Here is a 23,211-nt window from a genome sequence, read left to right on the forward strand (position 1 = left end):
TTTCCCATATAACTGGTTGACATCCTAATAAACATGTATGTATATATATAGAAACTCCTAACTTTCTTAGGTTAAGTTAGTGCGTCTCTCAAGCACTGGATAGTGAAAACAGCGACTCAGCTCCTTTGACTATCTGAAACAAAATAATTTTAACGGGAAAAAAACACCTTTTTTTACATCGCCCTGCCAGTCATTAGGGCACAGATATTAATGCATTCGCAACGCGTTTTTATGGCTCATGTGATCTCTTGAAATACGCTGACTATGTATTTAAATATGGATGGCTATTCGCAGTGCGCTACAAACGCGTAAGCAATAAAAACGCACAGAAAACGTCTTCTCGAGCGACTTTGGTGCGTTTCGGAACAATAAACCGCATATTGTTTTAGGATCAGTGAAAAGGAAAGACGTGTTGCCAGACAAATGGATTTTAGCAAGAAAAATATGCTTGGAATATACTTTGTGCAGAATATTGGAACTCTGCTATAATAAAGTGTGTGCGGTATAACGAAATAAAATTCACAAAAAGTACAAGGAAATTCCGAAATATTTGCTAATCACAGATAAATCTATGCAACACAATAGGCTTATTTCTCGTGATTCGCGCTAATGAGAACAAGGGTGTGGCACTAACGCCTGGAAACCCTGACTGGCTCTCAATATGATTTATTACTCTGACGAAAGTAAAATTACCGAGTAACACCCTAGGTCGCGTTCGCTTCGAGGCTAACGCATCGGGAACGCATCCTCGTATATTCGATTTGCAACAACGAGGAAGTTGTTTCCAAGGAGTACCGTTCCAGCACAAGGTACGAATCCTTTCTCTTAATCATTTCTTTACAGTGGTACTTTAAATTACCGTTAGTAAATAAAGGGTTAAAATACTAGCATTTAGGTTACCATCTTCTTGCTTCACACCCATCAGATCTCCCACTGAAATTGGCGCATCAAGGTAGATAGTGTCGAAACCGGGATACTGCGCGCACCTGGCTGACCCGGCAGGGTGATTTTTCCGCACCTACAATATTTTTGTAAGAGCTCTCTGGACATCGTTCCTACTCCTATAAATCTATCAATGTGGACTTGAGTTATAAGATTGGAAACTTGAAGAAGTGTGTTTCTTTGTGCTCCTAAAAGGAGTTCGTTTTTGTGGGGAAAAGTGTGTTTAGTTTGAGTGTGTAGTATCGTTATAATTGTCAATGTGCCCTGAGTGCTATAGATAAAAGAATATCAAATCTGGCAAAGTGGTTTAAGAAATATAAGTGAAAAAATATCAATAATTTATTATTTAAACATATTAAAGACAATTTCACGTGACATTGCAAAGAGAAAATAATTTAAAAAGTAAAAAGACATGATTCAATATTTTCCGGTCTCGTTCTCGTCTCCAGGCATCAATAAAGAATTAATTCGGGCAGTAACAGTACTAAACTTTGAAGTTAATGAAAGTTTTAACCAAAACACGTAACAGCCCCTTTTAGAGCAGGTACCAAAAATAAAAAAAAACAAGTGTCAATTGGTTGTAGAAGTAACACCGCAAATAAGAAAAATCCCTATTGTAAAAACACAAAGTTTATATAGATCCCATACCATAAAGAATTCCAAAGTTGTTCCGAAATGCTTTGTGTGTCAAAAATTTGGTCATATCAGCAAATACTGCGATAATAAAGATAAACGAAGTTGCAGGTATTGCGGAACACTAAGACACGAAGCGAAGATTGTGAAGATAAAGATAAAAACGTGTTTGTTCCGTGCAAATTACGGCACAAAGCATGTCAAACTCCCAATACAGAAGAATGTTTTTCCTATAGGTATGCAAGATAAGGGATAGTTACCAAGATTAATTATGGATGAAAACACAAAATTAATAGCTCAAAAACGGAAAAAAATAAATCACAAAGCAAATTAAATTGAGAAAAGTAGCGATGTGACCGAGACAGACTTTTATATACTGAGACGAGCCCGAGACAGACTTTCATATACCGAGACTGAGATACACCTCTATGAATAGAGGCGCGACCGAGACGAGACTTAGGTCAGTCTCGAAAGTCTCGGTCTAGTTTCGAATATTGATATTGATAGCTATAAAACTTGCCTTTATCAAAATATTTTTCGTTGTTGTGTTAGATAATATGAGAATGGTTAACTCATGTACAGTGGCGTGTTTATGGTGCCGCTATCTTGCTCTTAGCCCCTCCCGAAACAAATTCCACTGCTGTCCTACCGTTGTCCGATCATCACCCTTGTTCTTCGCGCGTACAGTCATTCGAAGAACTGAAAACGTACTCTGTACACAAACAGTTTATGGTTGTGAACTCGGAAAACCTGGTACTTCTGCTTGTCAAGGTCAAAAGTGGGAGAAAAAAGGATGTGTAGAATGTGAAGAGGGTGCAACAGTGACTGATACTTGTAAGAAACATATACATTTGTAGTTCGTGCACATTCCGCCTGCAGCGCTACTGTGGCACAACGTATATTATAACTGTATAACACTTGTACACCGCTTGTAGGTCTATTGGCGTATGTGACGACCGAAACTATGTTGTCAGCTCTGACTGCAATAAGGCACTGCTGTGGTGCTTTTGCTTTTCTTTTTCCTCCTTTGTCATTTTTGAGACGCCAAACATGTTGTTTTTAGTTGTTGAATGCGCTGAACGGGTTCCTGCGGAGCGAAGTATTTAAGATGTTGACTACATATTATTGTATACAATAGAAATATGATAAGTACTCTGAATTATAATACGGTTTTAAATTGGTTAACTGTTGAAAAAAAAATACGAAAATAAAGCTCTACTTTTAAACGTATATTAGTCGAGGACGTAGCGACTGACAGTGTTGATTACAGATTTTCTCGTGGAAGAATTTCATTACACTAAAGGTGAAAATCAGACGCCTATTCAGAAAGACCCCACCTATTCAGACTCAATCGGAAATGGTCTCAATCACTTCTACAGAAATGTGCAGGCGAAATTTTCGTTTGTACACAATTAGGGGCGCCGCCAGAACGAAAAGAAAGTGGGGGGAGGGCTGTCTAAATGTTAGCCCCTCCACCATGTCCAATTCAATCACAAATTGTTGCAATCGTTTGTACATCGTCTGTACAGTAATGCGCGGGCGAAAGTTTTGTTTCTACGCTATCAGGGGCGTCGACAGAAGGAAAACAAAGGGGAGCTGTCTAAGTGTAGCCCCTCCACCATGTTCCATTGAACCACGAATTGTCGCGATCGTTTATACATCGTTTGCGCAGAAATGTGCAGGAAGAATGTTTGTTTGTACTAAATAATACACGGATGTGAGTATTTGTAATATTTGACCTAGAATTGAAGAAAAAGGATGGGGATTGTTATTATTGTAATTATGTATATATCTCGGGATTGCTCAAAGTTAGAGATATGGAAATTGTTATTTCGACTTCTGATTTCAAATGTTAAAGCAGTGCATTGTGTTTTAACGTTTTCCGATACTTAACGTAGAAAGTAAGAAAGGGGTGGGGCTACAGGTATGTATTACCGTTTTTGCTGTTTAGCGATCAACGTTAACCGGTTTGAATAATGGTTGCTGAGATTGAAAATTGTACCTATTACACTAGTCGACAAAAAAATCTTTTTCTCTGGCTCATGGAAGAAAATATCTGATTCCAATAGAACTTTTCACGTAGAATTCGAATCTGTTTTTCTCCATCACCCTCAGTTTTAACGTGATAGATGATCTTCGGGAAATTTCCCCTCAAATTTCGCTTTTTATTTTACCATTTTCATACCTGTAGCTCGGGTACCTTAGATACGTAAACGCACAAATTATATTGTATGTTAGCTTGATTTAGACTTAGTAAGCCCTCTAAGTTTCATGAGAATAGCATTATTCTTTCTAGAGAAATAAACATATTTATATAAAAAATATGCTATGTGTACTGTTCATTTTACCATATTCATTAGTGCAGATAAAATCACATATAACTTCCACGAAAATTACAATATAAGCAGGTTTATATCTCATTGAATTTGAAATAAAATATATTTTCAATGATGTATACACAGTGTCACCATTTTATATCTACTTAAATAATATAAAAGAAGTGAGTGGTATCTTCTTAATAAATGAACACTTACTTACCGCAACTAATATGTTTTAGTTGTCAACTTTCTTCTGTGCTTGGCTTCTGGAACATCTCTTTTGAGTATCCAACAGTAATCAGCTAGCATTTTTGTATCTCTTCCCCATGGAGGAAATGTCCTGATGAAAGGTTCCTTATACTCATCACTAAAAGCACCACGGTTTTCAGGAAAGAAATAAGTTGGCAGTCTAGAAAGTGTACTCTAAGGGACATGTTGCAACCCATTTCTTTGAATGATTGCAGACAATCACTCACAATTTCACGGTAATTTGGGTCTTTCTTGTTTCCTAACAAAATCTCTGTTAAACATTTAAATGAACACCAAGCTGCTTTCTCAACCAAAGTTAAGAGATCCTCAAAGTTTTGGTCACGAATTAAACATCTTATTTGGGGGTCTAAAAAAATCCCTAGCGTCACTAACCCGGGAAAATTATTCCTTGAGGTAACAAAATCCTGCATTACTTTTGTCCATCCCCTTAACAAAGTTTTTGAAGAGCCAACTTTATGTGAAGAGGAGCTAGACTTATCAGGGCTCACCAGTGAGGAATAAACAGCCTTCTTCTGTCCAGCAGTTAATACATGCGTTGGCCATTCCTTCTTGAGGTAATGTTCCGCTTTGTTCCTGCTGGCCCATTCGCAGAGGAAACGACAATATTTCGTATAACCAAGCTGCAAACCCATTAACAAAGAAATGACTTAAATCACAGCAAACGGTCCACTTGTATTTCTCATACTGAATTCTTTCTAACACTATTTTGATGTTTTCATAGGTTTTCTTCATATTAGTTGCATAAGCCAAAGGCACTGAAGGAAATTTGTTGCCATTGTGCAAAAGGACAGCCTTAAAACTAGTTTTCGAAGAGTCAATAAACAATTTCCACTCTGTACTTATATGTGCATGTCCGAGTGTATCCATCACAGCACAGACATTATTACAATAAACTAAATTATTTTCTTGAGAATAATAGTTTTGAAACTCTGTATGAATGTTTTGAAAAATACGCACTTTAGTGCTTCGATGGAGCAGATTCCAGCCTTTAAGTCTAGAAGCCAGAAATTCTGTCTGTATCTTGGAGACTTTTAATTCCGTACGAGGTCATTCAGTTCACCCTGAGTTATCAGATGGGGGTCCAATGTAGATGTGCTTCCTACATAAGTAGGATCATCTTCTTCATTTGGAACTTCAGTAGTTACCTCAAGTACGTAATCCTCATTTACCGTAAGATGAGGTGGAGGTACTGGTACAGGCAATTCTGCGCTGTATGGAACTGGCCTAATTGCTGATGGCAAATTAGCGTACTGTACTGTGTAGTTAGATTTACTTGTCATTTCTTTCATCTGTATCAAACAAAAGTAGCAGTCTGAAGAATGATTTGTTTCCCTCCAGATCATCGGTACTGGAAGTTCATGTTTTGATCACCATTTGCCCTCCAGTCAGATATTTCACGCAAGTAAAACAAATGTAGTGAAGAGCGAAATTTTTATCTTGGTCTCCTACACAGCAAACAAAATATAACTGATAACACTTCCTCACAAGTGGAGTAAAACATCGACGTTGCGACTTAAATGTCAGCTCCCCACATACGTAACAGAAATTGTCCGGTTGATTTACACACTTCCTCGGCATCTTCTATTCTGTAAGGTATCACACACATACACACAGGAATCTACACTCCATCAAATTCCCACAAAATTCCTCTAGAAATTCCCTCATACAAAACTGGCGACATGGTGTACACATCATTGACAATATGTTTTATTGGAAGTCCAATGAGGTATAAACCGTGATATATTGTAATTTTCGTGGAAATTATATGTGTCGAAGACCGACCCTACCCGACCTGTGACTCGAATTGACTGACCCGACCCGACCAGTCAACCCGTCCCGACAATCCGACCCGATTCACTCGACCCGTCAACCCGACAACCCGACCCGACATCTCGACCCAAGCTGACCCGAGTTGACCCGAGTGACCCAACCCCAAGTGACCTGAGTGACCCGACCCGAGGTGACCTAACCCGACAACCGACCCGAGTGACCTGATCTTACAATCTAACCAGTTTAACAGAACTAGAACCGTACAAATCTGCCACCAGAAAAAAAATGCTGGTCACTTCGTATGCATAAACCATTGTTTCGGCTTTTTTATTTGTAGTATAATTATCCTCCTCCTCCTCAATGTTCTGCCATTAATGAAAGGCCAGTTTCCCTGAACTAGGTAAGAAGCTTCCATTTTTGCGATTTCCCGCTAATATCTTCCTCGCAACCCAACATAGTGTACCATCCTCCTTATTAGAATATATCAATTGGAACCTTCTTACACACTCTCGCTCTCCTTATATCACCCCCTTTACTACATCTCTCAGAATGCAATCCCTTAGCAAGATCGAAACTTGTGATCCGTCCATTTTTCGCTTCCTTATATCGTCCAATATTGCTCTCGTCTCTTGCATTTTTCTGCATTTCCTAATTCGTTTTCCTCTCTACACTGCTAACCTTCTCTATTTTCCTCCACATCCAAATTTCCAAGGTTAAAATTTAGGCAATCAACTTCGAAATCAAAATAAAATTTGAAATTCTGAAGACATCATTATTTTCTAGTAAGGAATGTATATAGAACTTCATTTATTATTTTTTGCTGTGTAATAAACACAAATTTCATGACGTTAACATTCCGATTGTTCTATTTAAAAACAGCGTTGCTGTCTGATAGAATCATAAGGAACTAATTGCACTCAAATATCATTCTGTAGGGAATTACCTTTTAATTTTTCCTTGATTAATTTATGTAGAAAATACTTGCAATTTCTGGACAGAGTGTTGACATGTGATGGGAAGTGTGTCCCGTACGAAGCTCCACGGCGCCGTCATCGTTAGTTAGCATCCCATGAACCGGCTCAAAAACAGTCCAAGCCAGCACTACACCATAATAAGGTTCTCCTGTGCATTTTGTGAACTGATTGCGGCATCGTCCATCGGGAACTGCTACCAACTGGTCAGTGCATCAATGTAACTGTGGGCTGCCACTCTCTGGATCCAGCATTTCTGAATCGCAAAGGGATCTTCCTGTTACAAGGCAACGCTAAGCCCCACGTGGTTAAGATGACCAAAGACACCATTCTACGCCTTGGATGTGAAACACTATTGGATCCACCATACTCCACGGACATTGTACCGTCCGATTATCACCTGTTCCATTCTTTTGACAATCACCTTAGAGAACGCCAGTTCAAATCGCTAGTAGAGGTTCAATATGCACTTGATACCTTTTTCGCTTCCCGTCCCACCAAGTTCGACTGCGATGGAATCCACAGACTTCCAGAACGTTGGCAGAAGGTCGTCGACGCTGATGGAGACTATTTTTTGATATTCCAGATACGTCTTAGGTTACATATCAATGTTCGAAGGTGTTGGTGAAAATGCGGTGGAACTTTCTTGGTCACTCTTAAAGTAATAATAATAATAATAATAATAATAATAATAATAATAATAATAATAATAATAATAATAATAATTATTATTATTATTATTATTATTATTATTATTATTATTATAATGTATCCTGCCCAAAGGCAGATGTTTGACCCGAAGGTCCATGGGTATTGACTCCAGCTCGTACCAAGTAAGTTTTCTGGTGGACAAACACCGTGTGCATGGGTTTTCTCGTTGTTCTCCCATTTCCTCCCACTTTCTTCATTCAACCACTTCAATTCTTTCTCATCATCACTGTCTCTCTTAGCGTTGGTGCATAAAGTAGAACGTTAACTAGATATTTGCTTTCAATTTCACTTAATGTGACATTTAACTTGACATAAAAACGCAGAAAGGAAAAAGTCAGTCGTAATATTAATTACAATTACCATGCTAATTAGTTAATATAGGGTTAAATTAACATTTTATTACTATTTCAGCTACAATTAGTCACAATTATCATTTATTCGCCAACTTCGAATTGAATTCTACAACAAAGCTCCTTATACTATTTCAAAATAAGTGAAGAATGTGACGACCTGACCAGAGCTGACCCGACTGACCCGACCCGACAACCCGACCCGACCCGTTCGAGAGAACTATCAGAGGGGTACAATTTACAGTACAATTTATTTTGTATGGTTTAGCATACCTTACGGCTACCATATTTTTTGAAAACAGAAAACATCGGGACACCTTACAAATTAATAGTAAATAGTGCCTTTTTATTAATTTTCTCTTTCGAATTTTACTACAGCATCGCACTAATTACACAACTTAAAATAATGTATTGATATAGTCCATACTTAGTCAACAGTGCTGAAATTATTATAGAAGCTAGAAGCTGTTATACAATATAAACACAATCAGTGAACATACAATATTTGGGAAAACCATAATTTTAAATATTATTACACATACCACCTCACATGATCTACCTGTCTATGAAAAAAAAAAATCCAGATTTACGAAGTTGTTTCCAAATTTCAATGGACTCATTTATTTTTGTTAACCTAAAATGCGAACTAAAAGAAAGCAATTTGCATAATTGTTTTCCTGAAGCAGAAAAAAAATGTGTTTTCGGGACTTGTCTGCAACGTCACAAGAATTTGTTGCCACCTCGGGGTATACATTCTTATTTTTAGTGATAAGAGTGCTACTTAGGAGGATTTAAACATTGCATGTTATATCCGGGGAAGCAGCGATTGGAATAATAATAAAGATTAGAAAGAAATTTTTCCTACAGTATTGTAGGAATTGAAAGCAAAAGAAATAAGTCGATTTTGTTATCTTTTCAGAGTTATTGATATGTAATTAATAGAAAAAAAAAAAAAACAGGACGAGAAGGAAAATTTCTAAACACCGGGACAAATTTCAAGAAACCGGGACGTATGGTAGCCTGACATACTTATTTGCATACGGAGTGTCAGTACTTAGCCAGTACGTAGCAGAGTTGAAACAAAACCTTGTAAATAGGTTGCCAACTCAGGAACACAAAATTACCGGCACACCCTCAAAATTCTCTGTACAAATGAGAAACTGAAGACAATATTGATCGTTATTGTATTTAAAAGCAATTGACACTTCTTTAAAATTATCGAAACAGATGAATAATTCTGGATATTAATCTTTACGTAACAATTGTTGATTCATAAAATGAAATTTACTCTATAAACTTACAGTTCAAACAAAGCAAATTGCTTTAAAAAGTCATTTTCTCCTCTCAATAAATGTATAAAATTCTTTTACAATAAAATCTAAGTGTTATCAAATTTCTTACGTTAAATAAATAAAAAAAACTGCCATAGATTAAAAACAAATATCGATGAGGTATAATACAACGGAAATTTGTGTTTGTAAAGGCACTGTTTGAAAATTTCGTGTTTGAAAATTTCGATTTTCAATGTTATATTCTGGATTGCAGATTCCAAAATACCGGTCAGAAGGGGGCTAATAAGAAGTTTGTACCGGTCACCGGCCTTAATCAAAATCACAGCAATATTCCCAGCCAGACCGGTAAAATACCGACCAATTAGCAACAATACACGTAAATCAGAATGCTGAATGCACCAAAATACTTCACCATGCATTCTATAGTTTCTGCAAAATGAGTTTAATGAAGATGTTCAAATAAAACAAGATACTGTGTTATAATTTACCCTTTAGCAGTCTACTTTGTCAATTTGTTATATCTTCCACTTATCAATTGCCGGTACGAGATGAAAATAAAGGTTTCTGCGCAAGTTAGAAAGAAAAAATGCATTTTTTCATAAGGATTCAGCTCACGTAAGAAATAATGAATAAGTTTAATAATAAGAGCTGAGGAGTGATAAACTAAATCAGCAATAATGATTGCAAGTATAAATATAAATATAAAAAACAAAAAAAAACATTTAATTCCATCATCGTTAGAATAAGATCTATGTAGTGAATCACACGATAGTGTGAACATACCAATCGACACAATAGTGTGTACAAAGTCTTGTTAGCAAAATACTCCATAGTACGTGACACATTTTTTTAATGTTTCTAGCATTTAGACAGTCCCTCACATTGTTTTCGTTCCGGCGGCGCCCCTAATTATGTACAAAAGAAAATTTCGCCTGCACATTTCTATGTGCAAACGATTGCGACAATTTGTGATTGAATTGGACATGGTGGGGGTACCATTTAGACAGCCACTCCCATATTCTTTTCGTTCTGGCAGCGCCCCTAATTGTGTACAAACAAAAATTTCGCCTGCACACTTCTGTACAAACGAAGTGCAAACGATTGCGACATTTTGTGCTTGAATTCGACGTGTTGGGGGGGGGCTACCACTTAAACAGTCCCCACTTTGTTTTCGTTTTGGCGGCGCCCTTAATTGTGTACAAACGAACATTTTGCCTGCACATTTATGTACAAACTACGTACAAACAATTGCGACAATTTGTGATTGAATTGGACATGATGGGGGCTTCCATTTAGACAGCCCCTCCCAGTTTGTTTTCGCTATGGCGGCGCCCCTAATTGTCTACAAACGAAAATTTGGCCTGCACGTTTGTGTACAAACGATGTACAAACGATTGCGACAATTTGTGATTGAATTGGACAAGGTGGGGGGCTACCACTTAGACAGACCCCACTTTGTTTTCGTTCTGGCGACGCCCCTAATTATGTACAAACGGAAATTACGCCTGCACATATGTGTACAAACGACGTACAAACGATTGCGACGATTTGTGATTAATTGGACATGGTTGGGACTACCACTTAGACAGGCCCCACTATGTTTTCCTTCTGGCGGCGACCCTAATTGTGTACAAACGAAAATTCTGCCTACACATTTCTTTACAAACGATGTACAAACGATTGCGACGATTTGTGAATGAACTAGACATGGTGGGGGACTACCATTTGGACCATCCCCCATTTTGCTTTCGTCCTGGCGGCGCCCCTAAATGTGTAGAAACGAAAATTTTTCCTGCACATATATGTACAAACGATGTAGAAACGGTTGAGACACTTTCCGATTGAGTCTTTAATTGAGTGGGGGGGGGGCTGTATAAATGGACGTGAAAAGCAGTACTGCAAAAATACATGTAATCTATATTGAGCACAATAGGAGGCAATGTTCATTTCAGATTCTGAAGTGCGTGGGAATTGAATAAACGATGGCTGAATATAGTACTGTGAAAATTATAGTAACTCAGATTGTGCACGCTCGGGAAATGCCATAGAGGGAATTTCGAAGCTCTAGGCCCATCAGTCACCTCTATAATCATCACCGACTGCCATTTCAATAATGTGTTTTATGGTCTTATGTCCGTTTTCCCATCCTTTCCCTCCTCCTCCAACTTGATACTTGATACTTGGATACTTGATACTTTTTCTATTCCAAATTTTTGTGCTAGTTTTCTGCCAAGACCTTGAGTTTTGTACTCTCATCGGTTTCGAGTTATTTAATTACTTAAGTTTAGGATTCCCTTTCTGCATCGAGGTTATGTGAGACGTAGACTCAAAGATTAATGATAACGTTGATGAAATCCAAATACAGTAATCGTCCAAATTTTGTAAGCTCTATAGTTATCAACGTTAAAATCGCAAATGACCCATTTCTGCCACCTCCAGTTGGCGAATCACCTCCATTAAGGACTCCCTCAATAGGAATCACTCTACTTATTTGTTGCAAAAAGCAGAATTAAAAAAAAAATCGCATTCGTCCAAAGTTATCGTGTGAAGTAACAGCCGCTCGTATGTACGTACTAATATCGATAAGTTCCACTACGCGATCCAAATTAATACTTCATATTCCTCCGCCACACACATACACTAGCATATGTACACACGAAAGTATACGTGGTAGTATCCACACGCTTACGCCGGAAACTAGAAACACATACACACAGACAGAGAGAGAGAGAGAGAGAAAATCTTGTTGTACCCCTATACTGAATGCACTATTACTCAGAAAATCAATTTAAAAAGAAAAAGAAAAAAAAGCTGTAAATGAAATTTTCAAAGATTGGTACCACTGCTGCGCCTAACACATGAAATTGTTCCACATTGATTGATTCTTAATATGATGTATTTGGATTTCTTGATAGTAGTATAACATAATGCCTTCAAATTGACCACAAAATAAAAAGTGAAATTTATTTCTCAAATTTTGTAAAATCGAAGTCGGTGGGCATTATGTGGACAGTCTACAATAACAATATATGCAAATAAATATTAATATACTTCACGTTTCCCAGTGGGTGCAAGAAAGCTTTGAATAGTATTTGGTGTCATAATCATTAGCAGATATATACACTGCTCCACAAAACTTAAGCAACTCGAAGAAAGTGGCAGAAAATAAAACGACATGATCACTGCACCAAGTATAATGAACAAACAGACGATCCAGATGCACAATGGAACACAAGTGAAGACGAACAACACAGTAAGGATGTACAGGGTGACCAAAAAGTTCAGCACTACGATACCTCAACAGGTGAAGCTGGGTTGTGCGAGGGCATAGGCAGTCAATATGGCATGTAACCACCACGAACAGCTATACAGGCACGACATCTGGCCTCCATGCTGCAAATCAGAGTGTTGATCAAGTCTTGCGGCAGATGGCGCCACTCCTCGAGGAGAGCTGTTTGCAGGTCAGGGAAAGTGTGTGCTGGTGAACTGCGCTGCGCTATTCGCCGCCCAAGAGCATCCCACACATGCTCGATGAGGTTGAAGTCCGGCGAATATGCAGGCCATGCAATACGCGTAATGCCTTCGCTCTCCAGATACTCGGATACACGATGTGCATGGTGTGGATGGGCATTGTCATCCATGAACAGGAAGTCTGGGCTAAATGCTCCGCGGAAATTGCACACATGTGTATTGAGAATTTCATCCAGGTACCGTTGTGCTGTCAAAGTGCCATGTTGCACAATATGGAGGTCCGTTTTCCCGTCCAGCATAATTCCACCCCACACCATAATGGAACCACCGCCATAGGAGGGCCGTTTAGCAATGAAGTTTGGATGATAGCGTGTTCCTGGCTCTCTCCACACTAAAGTCCGATCTGAATCTGACGACAGGCTGAATCTCGACTCATTGGAGAATATGACATGCGCCCACTGGTGTTCCCCCCATACAACATGTTCCTGACACCATGTGTAACGCGCACGTTTGTGCTCCAGTTTCATGGCACACACAGCGCAGGCCTTTTTGCATACAGTCCTGTTCTATTGAGTCGCCGACGAACAGTTTCACGACTCACGCGTTGTCCTGTAGCCTGAAACAACTCATTGGCCAGGTGAGAGCATGAAGCTTGACGGTTACGTTTGACAGAAATTGTGAGAAATCGGTCCTCGACGGCCGACGTCTTCTTCGGACGGCCTCCTCCATGACGTCTACTGACTTCACCTCCATTTTGAAAGCGATTGCACAGCCTCGACACAACACTTTTGTTGACGTTGAATTCCTGCGCCATTTCCACTTGCGATCGGCCGAATTCCACCGCCCAATTGTTTGCCCGCGGTCAAAGTCACTCAAATGTCGTCTACCAGCCATTGCAAGGTGTGTACCCCACACAAGAACCACTAACTCAATGCTTGGAGCCTCGGACACTACTGGGCTGCGGTGTACGCCTCATGGCATAAGTTGTTCACCGCGCTTGCAACGGTGCTGCTTATGCGATAGAGTGGGTGCTCGACTTGCCTGTGTGTCTCTGTGTATGTGCATGCCACTAAGCAGTGTTGAATGGGTCCCACACGTCACTTATACCACGTTCTCTCGGGTTGCTTAAGTTTTGTGGAGCAGTGTATATATATATATATATATATATATATATATATATATATATATATATATATATATATATATATACATGTGTGTGTGTGTATAGGATCCAGAATATGATCAAGAAAGAGGCTAAACCATCTCAGGCTATCCAGGCTATCCAGTGTATACCTCAGAGTCAAGGAGACTATAACCCCTATAGCCCTCCCTTTGGATCCGCACCTATATATGTTAAAGATGCTAAAATTTTGTAGCATGCTGTGTGAAATATTGAAAGGAAAATTCTTCTAGATACTCTACAATACCGCTAGATAAACAACCAGTGTTGCCAACGCAACATAAATTTGTATTGTATTTTCTCAAATTGCACTACGTAAGGTATTCCATATTTCTAATATATATATATATATATATTAAATTGAACCACAATACCACATACATCTTTCAGTGTGACACATTACAAAACAATATCACTGACATCAACATTTTGGAGATCTCTAATAACCCAAATGGCATGAACAGTGCAATTTGCGTCAATTGTATCTTAGTGTGAAATACTATAATTATGGTATGATGTATCTCGAATGAACGAAGGAACAAACTTAAAAGACATGGATTTTTTTCTAAAGAATTTTACTTCGAAAATCTGCTGACAGTAGTAGAAAATGGATCGATCTGGAACAACCTGGAACAACATAGAACAACGTAGGACAACTCACAAGCTCCTGGGAATTTGAGCACCGTACACCGTGAGCCCACGGTCTTTTACGACCTCCATTTTAGGGGTGAATTTATTCCCTTTTATGATCACTTTTTAGGGGAAGTATTCGTTCTCTTTTATGACCGCATTTTAGGGGGTGAACTCGTTCCCTTTTATGAGCATATTTTCCAACCCCTATAGCAGAAATTACACTGAGACTATGAACAGATAGAAGAGCAGATAACACATAACACTACGTAACACACAGCAGAACAGATAACACATAAGGGTACGTAACATAGCAAGGGTGTACTCGTTTTCAACCCCTATTTTAACATAGGAGATAACACATAAGATTACGAACACATAGAAGAGCTGATAACACATAGCACTATTTTAATAAGACTACGTAACATAACAAGGGTGTACTCGTTCCCTTTTATGAGCATATTTTTCAACCCCTATTTTAACATAGGAGATAACACATAATATTACGAACACATAGAAGAGCTGATAACACATAGCACTATTTTAACATAGCAGAACATAAGACTACGTAACATAGCAAGGGTGTACTCGTTCCCTTTTATGAGCATATTTTTTCAACCCTTATTTTAACATAGCAGAAATTACACTGAGACTACGAACACATAGAAGAGCAGAAGACTACGTAACACATAACAACCTCCATTTTAGGGGTGTACTCGTTCTCTTTTATGAGCATATTTTCCAACCCCTACGTACACATAGCAGAGGTGTATTCGTTTTCAATCCCTTAGCATAAGACTATGTAACATAACAGTTACTAACATACAGCAGAGCAGATAACAAACACAACCACCTCCATTTTATGGGTGTATTCATTCCCTTTTATGAGCATATTTTCCAACCCCTATTTTAACATAGCAGAAATTACACTGAGACTATGAACACACAGCAGAACAGATAATACATAGCACAGCTAATAAAAGAACATGGCTTATTTTCCAACCCCTATTTTAACATAGCAGACATTACACTGAGACTACGAACACATAGCAGAGCAGATAATAAACACAACAACCTCCATTGTAGGGGTGTATTCATTCCCTTTCAACCCCTATTTTACCATAGCAGAATTTACATAAGATTTTTTTCAACCCCTATTTTAAGACAATGAATACCTATGTAACATAGCGATTCGATACGCTCTTTGAACCGATTTGGATGAAACTCGGCATATGGGGGTTTTCGACCATGCTGAGTACGAATATCATACTTATTTTTACCTGGGTCCTATAGTTTATGTGCCATACGCCCTTTCTATGACAATTTTAGCCGATTTGGGTGAAACTCGTAAACGAAGCAACATATTGAGATGGTGTTTCCATATTTAGTAATTGGTCATCAGGTACTACATGTCCCAAAATTAGTGGTCATCGAGGTCAAAGGTCAAAATACTTAAAACCTAATAACTCAAAAACGAAGCAACGTATTGAGGTGCTGTTTCCACATTTAGTAATTGGTCATCAACTACTACAAATTCCAAAATAATGACCATCGAGGTCAAAGATCAAAATACTTAAAACCTAATAACTCGAAAACGGAGCCACATATTGAGATGGTGTTTCCAAATCTAGTAATTGGTCATCAGGTACTACCTGTCCCAAAATTAGTGGTCATCGAGGTCAAAGGTCAAAACACTTAAAACCTAATAACCCAAAAACGAAGCAACGTATTGAGGTGCTGTTTCCGAATCTAGTAATAGGTCATCAACTAGTACATGTTAAAAAGTACTGATCATCGAGGTCAAAGGTCAAAATACTTAAAACCTAATAACTCGAAAACGGAGCCACATTTTGAGGTGCTGTTTCCAAATCTAGTAATTGGTCATCAACTAGTACAAGTTCCAAAATAATGACCTTCCAGGTCAAAGGCCAAATATTTAAACGCAAATAACTCTTAAACAGAGTAACGTATTGAGGTGCTGTTTCCAAAATCTAGTAATACGTCATCAGCTATTACATGTTCCAAAAGTACTGACTATCGAGGTCAAAGGTCAAATATTTAAGCATTATTAACTTTAAACAAAGCCTGTGTGACCTATTCAGTTTTGTACCAAGCAGAGAGAAGTGAAGAATGAATAAATATGATTGGTTTACTTCGAGAAAGGCAGCAAAGATATGCCATTTTAACTATTTAAACAAACGAAAAAAAACGAAAAATTATATTAACTAACTCAGACTTTTATACCATTTTGTACTACTCCAATAAAAGAAGGAATACCAGAAAAAAAAGAAGTAAGGAATGAATAAAATTTATGTGCATTATTTTCTTTTGTACCAACTGGAAAAGAGAAGAAGAGCTACTTTAACTAGCTCATTATGTACTGTTTAGACAAACGAAAATTGACCATTATGTAACTTTTGAACTACTGAAATGTTCTATTTTTGTATTAATCAGAAAAACCTGAAGAAGGATCATTTTAACAAGTTCGTAATTTCGATGTTCTACTTTGTATACCAACGAGAAAAAAAATGAACTAGCTGAATATACGAAATAATAAATTTAAGTGACCTATTCAATTTTTGTACCAATGAGAAATGGCATTTTAACTGGCTCAGAATTTTACTACTCAAATAAACAATTGAGTATTTAGTTTTGTACCACCGAGAAAAAAAGAAAATGCACCATTTTGGAGTATTCAAATAATCAAAAATCAATAAAACGAAGTAATGGATTTGAAAAACCGAAGTTGAGTATTTTATATCATTTTGTATTATTTCAACAAACAAAGGAATAAGCAAAAAAAGATCATTTTATATCATTTTAAACTAGTCTAATAAACGAAGGCATAAATATGAGTGAGCTATTTAATTTTGTAGCTGAGTATTTTCACGAAAGAACAAAATTATACTAATCAGAAAAAGCGAAAAAGCCCCATTTTAACTAACTGAGAATTTCTGTACCTTTTTGTACTATTTAAACAAACGATGAGATAAATTTGAGTGGCCTGTTTTTGTACTAACCAGAAAAACCCGAAGAAGGATCATTTTAACCTATTCAATTTTGTACCAATGAGAAATGGCATTTTAACTGGCTCAGAATTTCACTACTCAAATAAACAATGGAGTATTTAGTTTTGTACCACCGAGAAAAAAAATGCACCATTTTGGAGTATTCAAATAAACAAAGGACTTATAATTTGTGTCAACTCTAAAATCAATTAAACGAAGTAATGCATTTGAAAAACCGAAGTTGAGTATTTTATACCATTTTGTATTATTTCAACAAACAAAGGAATAAGCGAAAAAGGATCATTTTATATCATTTTAAACTAGTCTAATAAACGAAGGCATAAATACGAGTGAGCTATTTAATTTTGTAGCTGAGTATTTTCACGAAAGAACAAAATTGTACTTATCAGAAAAAGCGAAGAAGACCCATTTTAACTAACTGAGAATTTCTGTACCTTATTTAAACAAACGATGGAGCAAATTTGAGTGGCCAGAAAAATCGAAGAAGGTACCTTTATACTAGCCCAATGAACGAAAGAACAAATTTGGGTGTTCTACTTTTTATACCAAACAAAGAAGAAACATTTTGTACTATTCAAATAAACGAAAGAAAAAACGAAAAAAGACCAATTTAACTAGCTCAGAATTTATATACGTTTTGTTTAAGTGTCCTTTTTTTGTACCAGCGTGAAATGCCTTTTTAACCAGCTTAGTGGTATTCAAATAAACAAAAAAAACGAAGAAGGATCATTTTAACTAGCTCAGAATTTCTGTACATTTTTGCCATTCAAACAAATGAAAAAAAGTAAATTTGGATGGAGTATTATTTTTTGTGACAAGCAGAAAAGGGAAAGGCGAAGAAGGATCATTTTATACCTTTATGTGCTATTTAAATAAACGAAGGAATAAATTTGAGTGGTCTATTTCATTTTTTTGTAACAATCAGAAGAAAAGCAAAGAAGGGCTATTTTAACTAACTGAGTATTTTTGTGCTACACAAATCAACAAATGAATAAATTTGAGTGACCTATTCAATTTGGTATCAACAAGAAATACCATTTTAAATAACTCAGCATTTTATATTTTTTTGTGCTATTTAAATAAACGAAGAAAGCGAAGGAGGTCCAATTTAGCTAACTCAGAATTTTATACCATTTTGTACTAATCAGATAAACGAAGAAATAAATTTGTGTGACCTATTCAGTTTTGAAAACAAGCAGGAAAATAAAAGAATTAACATTTTGTACCAATCAAATAAACCAAGGAATAAATTTAGATGGCCTATTTAGTTTTGTACCAATCACGAAAAAAAGCGAAGAAGTTCCATTTTAACTAACTCAAAGAAACGAAAGAATAAATTTTGAGTGGCTTAAGCAAAGAAGGTCAATTTGTACCTTTTGTGCTATTAAAACTGAGTGACCTATTCAATTTTATACCAAGTAGAAAAAAATTTGTTTGCAATTAAAAAAACGGAGAAGGTCTATTTTATGTGCATTTTGTACTACTCAAATTCTACTTTCTGTACCAACCAGAGAAAAACAAAGAAATACCATATTCTGCTACTCAAACAAACGACGGAATAAGCTCAGAATTTCTATACCTTTTTGTGTTATTCAAATAAACGAAGGAATAAATTTGTGTGACCTATTCACTTTTATAACAAGCCACTTTTAGTTTTATACCAACCATGAAGGTCCATTATAACAAGCTTGGTATTTTTATACCATTTTGTATTACTCTATTTCATTTTTGTAACAATCAGAAGAAAACAGCTCAGAATTTTATATCTTTGTGGTGTTACATTTTGTATATTGTTGTGTCATCCAGAGAACAATTTAAATTGACTCTCACTGACAATTCAGTTGCCAGAGTCCAATGTTTGTAATATTACAATACTACAAATTGATCCATTTAACAGTTCAAGTTCTTCTATTCTTACACAATCAAATGCATATGCTACAGTGGGCTTAGTGTTCGTTTACAGAATTAAATAATTATTTATCTTTCTCTAAAAACATTTCTACTATTTTGTAGATATAATAATCACACTCTGTAATGTATTCATATACCAGATTAAATTTTTTCTCCAAAGTATAAGTGTTCTTAATATTACAACTTTTCATATGCTTCTTTATATAAAGTTTATAGATTTCTTCTCTCATTTCACGTTTAATTAAGATCGTCCACACCTTTTGCAATAATTCGTAATCATACTGCAGCAAACAGTTGTGATCTTTTTTCATTTTCATTATGTTTAGAACATGCTTCACATAATAATACTGAATTTGGTGTATACTCATTAAATAATTGTATAACACATGTATCACTAATAGTTTCACTAGTACAGTCGCACTCATTAGCTTCCAGTTCAAAACAGGTAATATTTGAAACACTGTCATCATCATTTTCCGGGAGTATTTCATCATTATATCTATTATAGCGTCTAAAATAATACACTTCTTCTATTTCTTGTGTTGGATATGTGATTCTCACTTTATCACGTAATTCATCTGGCAAATCGGGGTCAGACGGCTGGATTAACAGTATAGGTTTTTCGTTTTCACGCTGCAGTTCTTTTTCTCTAGGTGAAACATAAGCAATTTCCATGCTAGTCATTTTTCTACTCTTCAGCAAAAACAAATCAAGTGTAATACATCTATTTATATACCTAGAATAAAAGCATTCTATGCATTCTCCGTGTTTAATAATATGTTTCAAAACAATACAACATCATGACGTATGTTCTTTTATTTCCAAATATACTCCATAAACTTATATTCCATTATAATAAAACACATAAATGCAAAAATATATATTTGTGTTTTTGGACTTAGACGAGGAAAGAAAGTTCTAAAAAATAATTGAATCGTTGAGCAATAGGCAGTACCTTAGCAATACAAATGTTACGTAACGCATTCGCAACGTTGCTTAAATATCTGCTTTTCTTACTTTGATATGATCTCTTCTTCTGCTGTGATTCAAATTGGCCAAGCATGCTGTCACGATTGTCGTCCTTCATCAGTTCTCTTTAGTACGCTAATTGCTATGGAATCTGCTCTACAGAATTAAGTTAAAATTCAATGTATAACGCAACTCTGGTTGGTTAAATCTTACGTTCAAATATGTAGTTAATGACTGGAAAAATTGAGACTTCAGTGTAGCACCACAAAGGTATAAAATTCTGAGCTGTTTTCTTCTGATTGTTACAAAAATGAAATAGAGTAATACAAAATGGTATAAAAATACCGAGCTTGTTATAAAGGACCTTCATGGTTGGTATAAAACTAAAAGGGGCTTGCTATAAAAGTGAATAGGTCACACAAATTTATTCCTTCGTTTATTTGAATAACACAAAAAGGTATAGAAATTCTGAGCTTATTCCGTCGTTTGTTTGAGTAGCAGAATATGGTATTTCTTTGTTTTTTTTCTGGTTGGTACAGAAAGTAGAATTTGAGTAGTACAAAATGTACATAAAATAGACCTTCTCCGTTTTTTTTAATTGCAAACAATTTTTTTTCTACTTGGTATAAAATTGAATAGGTCACTCAGTTTTAATAGCACAAAAGGTACAAATTGACCTTCTTTGCTTAAGCCACTCAAAATTTATTCTTTCGTTTCTTTGAGTTAGTTAAAATGGAACTTCTTCGCTTTTTTTTCGTGATTGGTACAAAACTAAATAGGCCATCTAAATTTATTCCTTGGTTTATTTGATTGGTACAAAATGTTAATTCTTTTATTTTCCTGCTTGTTTTCAAAACTGAATAGGTCACACAAATTTATTTCTTCGTTTATCTGATTAGTACAAAATGGTATAAAATTCTGAGTTAGCTAAATTGGACCTCCTTCGCTTTCTTCGTTTATTTAAATAGCACAAAAAGATATAAAATGCTGAGTTATTTAAAATGGTATTTCTTGTGATACAAAATTGAATAGGTCACTCAAATTTATTCATTTGTTGATTTGTGTAGCACAAAAAATACTTAGCTAGTTAAAATGGCACTTCTTTGCTTTTCTTCTGATTGTTACAAAAAATGAAATAGACCACTCAAATTTATTCCTTCGTTTATTTAAATAGCACATAAAGGTATAAAATGATCCTTCTTCGCCTTTCCTTTTTCTGCTTGGCACAAAAAACAATACTCCATCCAAATTTAGTTTTTTTTCATTTGTTTGAATGGCAAAAATGTACAGAAATTCTGAGCTAGTTAAAATGATCCTTCTTCGTTTTTTTGTTTATTTGAATACTACTGAGTTGGTTAAAAAGGCATTTCACGCTGGTACAAAAAGTAGGACACCTAAACAAAACGTATATAAATTCTGAGCTAGTTAAATTGGTCTTTTTTCGTTTTTTCTTTCGTTTATTTGGGTAGTACAAAATGGTTCTTCTTTGCTTGGTATAAAAAGTAGAACACCCAAATTTGTTCTTTCGTTCATTGGGCTAGTATAAAGGTACCTTCTTCGATTTTTCTGGCCACTCAAATTTGCTCCATCGTTTGTTTAAATAAGGTACAGAAATTCTCAGTTAGTTAAAATGGGTCTTCTTCGCTTTTTCTGATAAGTACAATTTTGTTCTTTCGTGAAAATACTCAGCTACAAAATTAAATAGCTCACTCATATTTATGCCTTCGTTTATTAGACTAGTTTAAAATGATATAAAATGATCCTTTTTTGCTTATTCCTTTGTTTGTTGAAATAATACAAAATGGTATAAAATACTCAACTTCGGTTTTTCAAATGCATTACTTCGTTTAATTGATTTTAGAGTTGACACAAATTATAAGTCCTTTGTTTATTTGAATACTCCAAAATGGTGCAGTTTCTTTTTTTTCTCGGTGGTACAAAACTAAATACTCCATTGTTTATTTGAGTAGTAAAATTCTGAGCCAGTTAAAATGCCATTTCTCATTGGTACAAAATTGAATAGGTTAAAATGATCCTTCTTCGGGTTTTTCTGGTTAGTACAAAAAACAGGCCACTCAAATTTATCTCATCGTTCGTTTAAATAGTACAAAAAGGTACAGAAATTCTCAGTTAGTTAAAATGGGTCTTCTTCGCTTTTTCTGATTAGTACAATTTTGTTCTTTCGTAAAAATACTCAGCTACAAAATTAAATAGCTCACTCATATTTATGCCTTCGTTTATTAGACTAGTTTAAAATGATATAAAATGATCTTTTTTTGCTTATTCCTTTGTTTGTTGAAATAATACAAAATGGTATAAAATACTCAACTTCGGTTTTTCAAATCCATTACTTCGTTTTATTGATTTTTGATTATTTGAATACTCCAAAATGGTGCATTTTCTTTTTTTCTCGGTGGTACAAAACTAAATACTTCATTGTTTATTTGAGTAGTAAAATTCTGAGCCAGTTAAAATGCCATTTCTCATTGGTACAACATTGAATAGGTCACTTAAATTTATTATTTCGTATATTCAGCTAGTTCATTTTTTTCTCGTTGGTATAAAAAGAAGAACATCAAAATTACGAACTTGTTAAAATGATCCTTTTTCAGGTTTTTCTGATTAATACAAAAATAGAACATTTCAGTAGTTCAAAAGTTACATAATGGTCAATTTTCGTTTGTCTAAACAGTACATAATGAGCTAGTTAAAGTAGCTCTTCTTCTCTTTTCCAGTTGGTACAAAAGAAAGTAATGCACCTAAA

Source organism: Thermobia domestica, chromosome 6 (assembly GCF_964235325.1).
Source record: "Thermobia domestica chromosome 6, izTheDome1.hap1.1, whole genome shotgun sequence".
NCBI lineage: Eukaryota > Metazoa > Arthropoda > Insecta > Zygentoma > Lepismatidae > Thermobia > Thermobia domestica.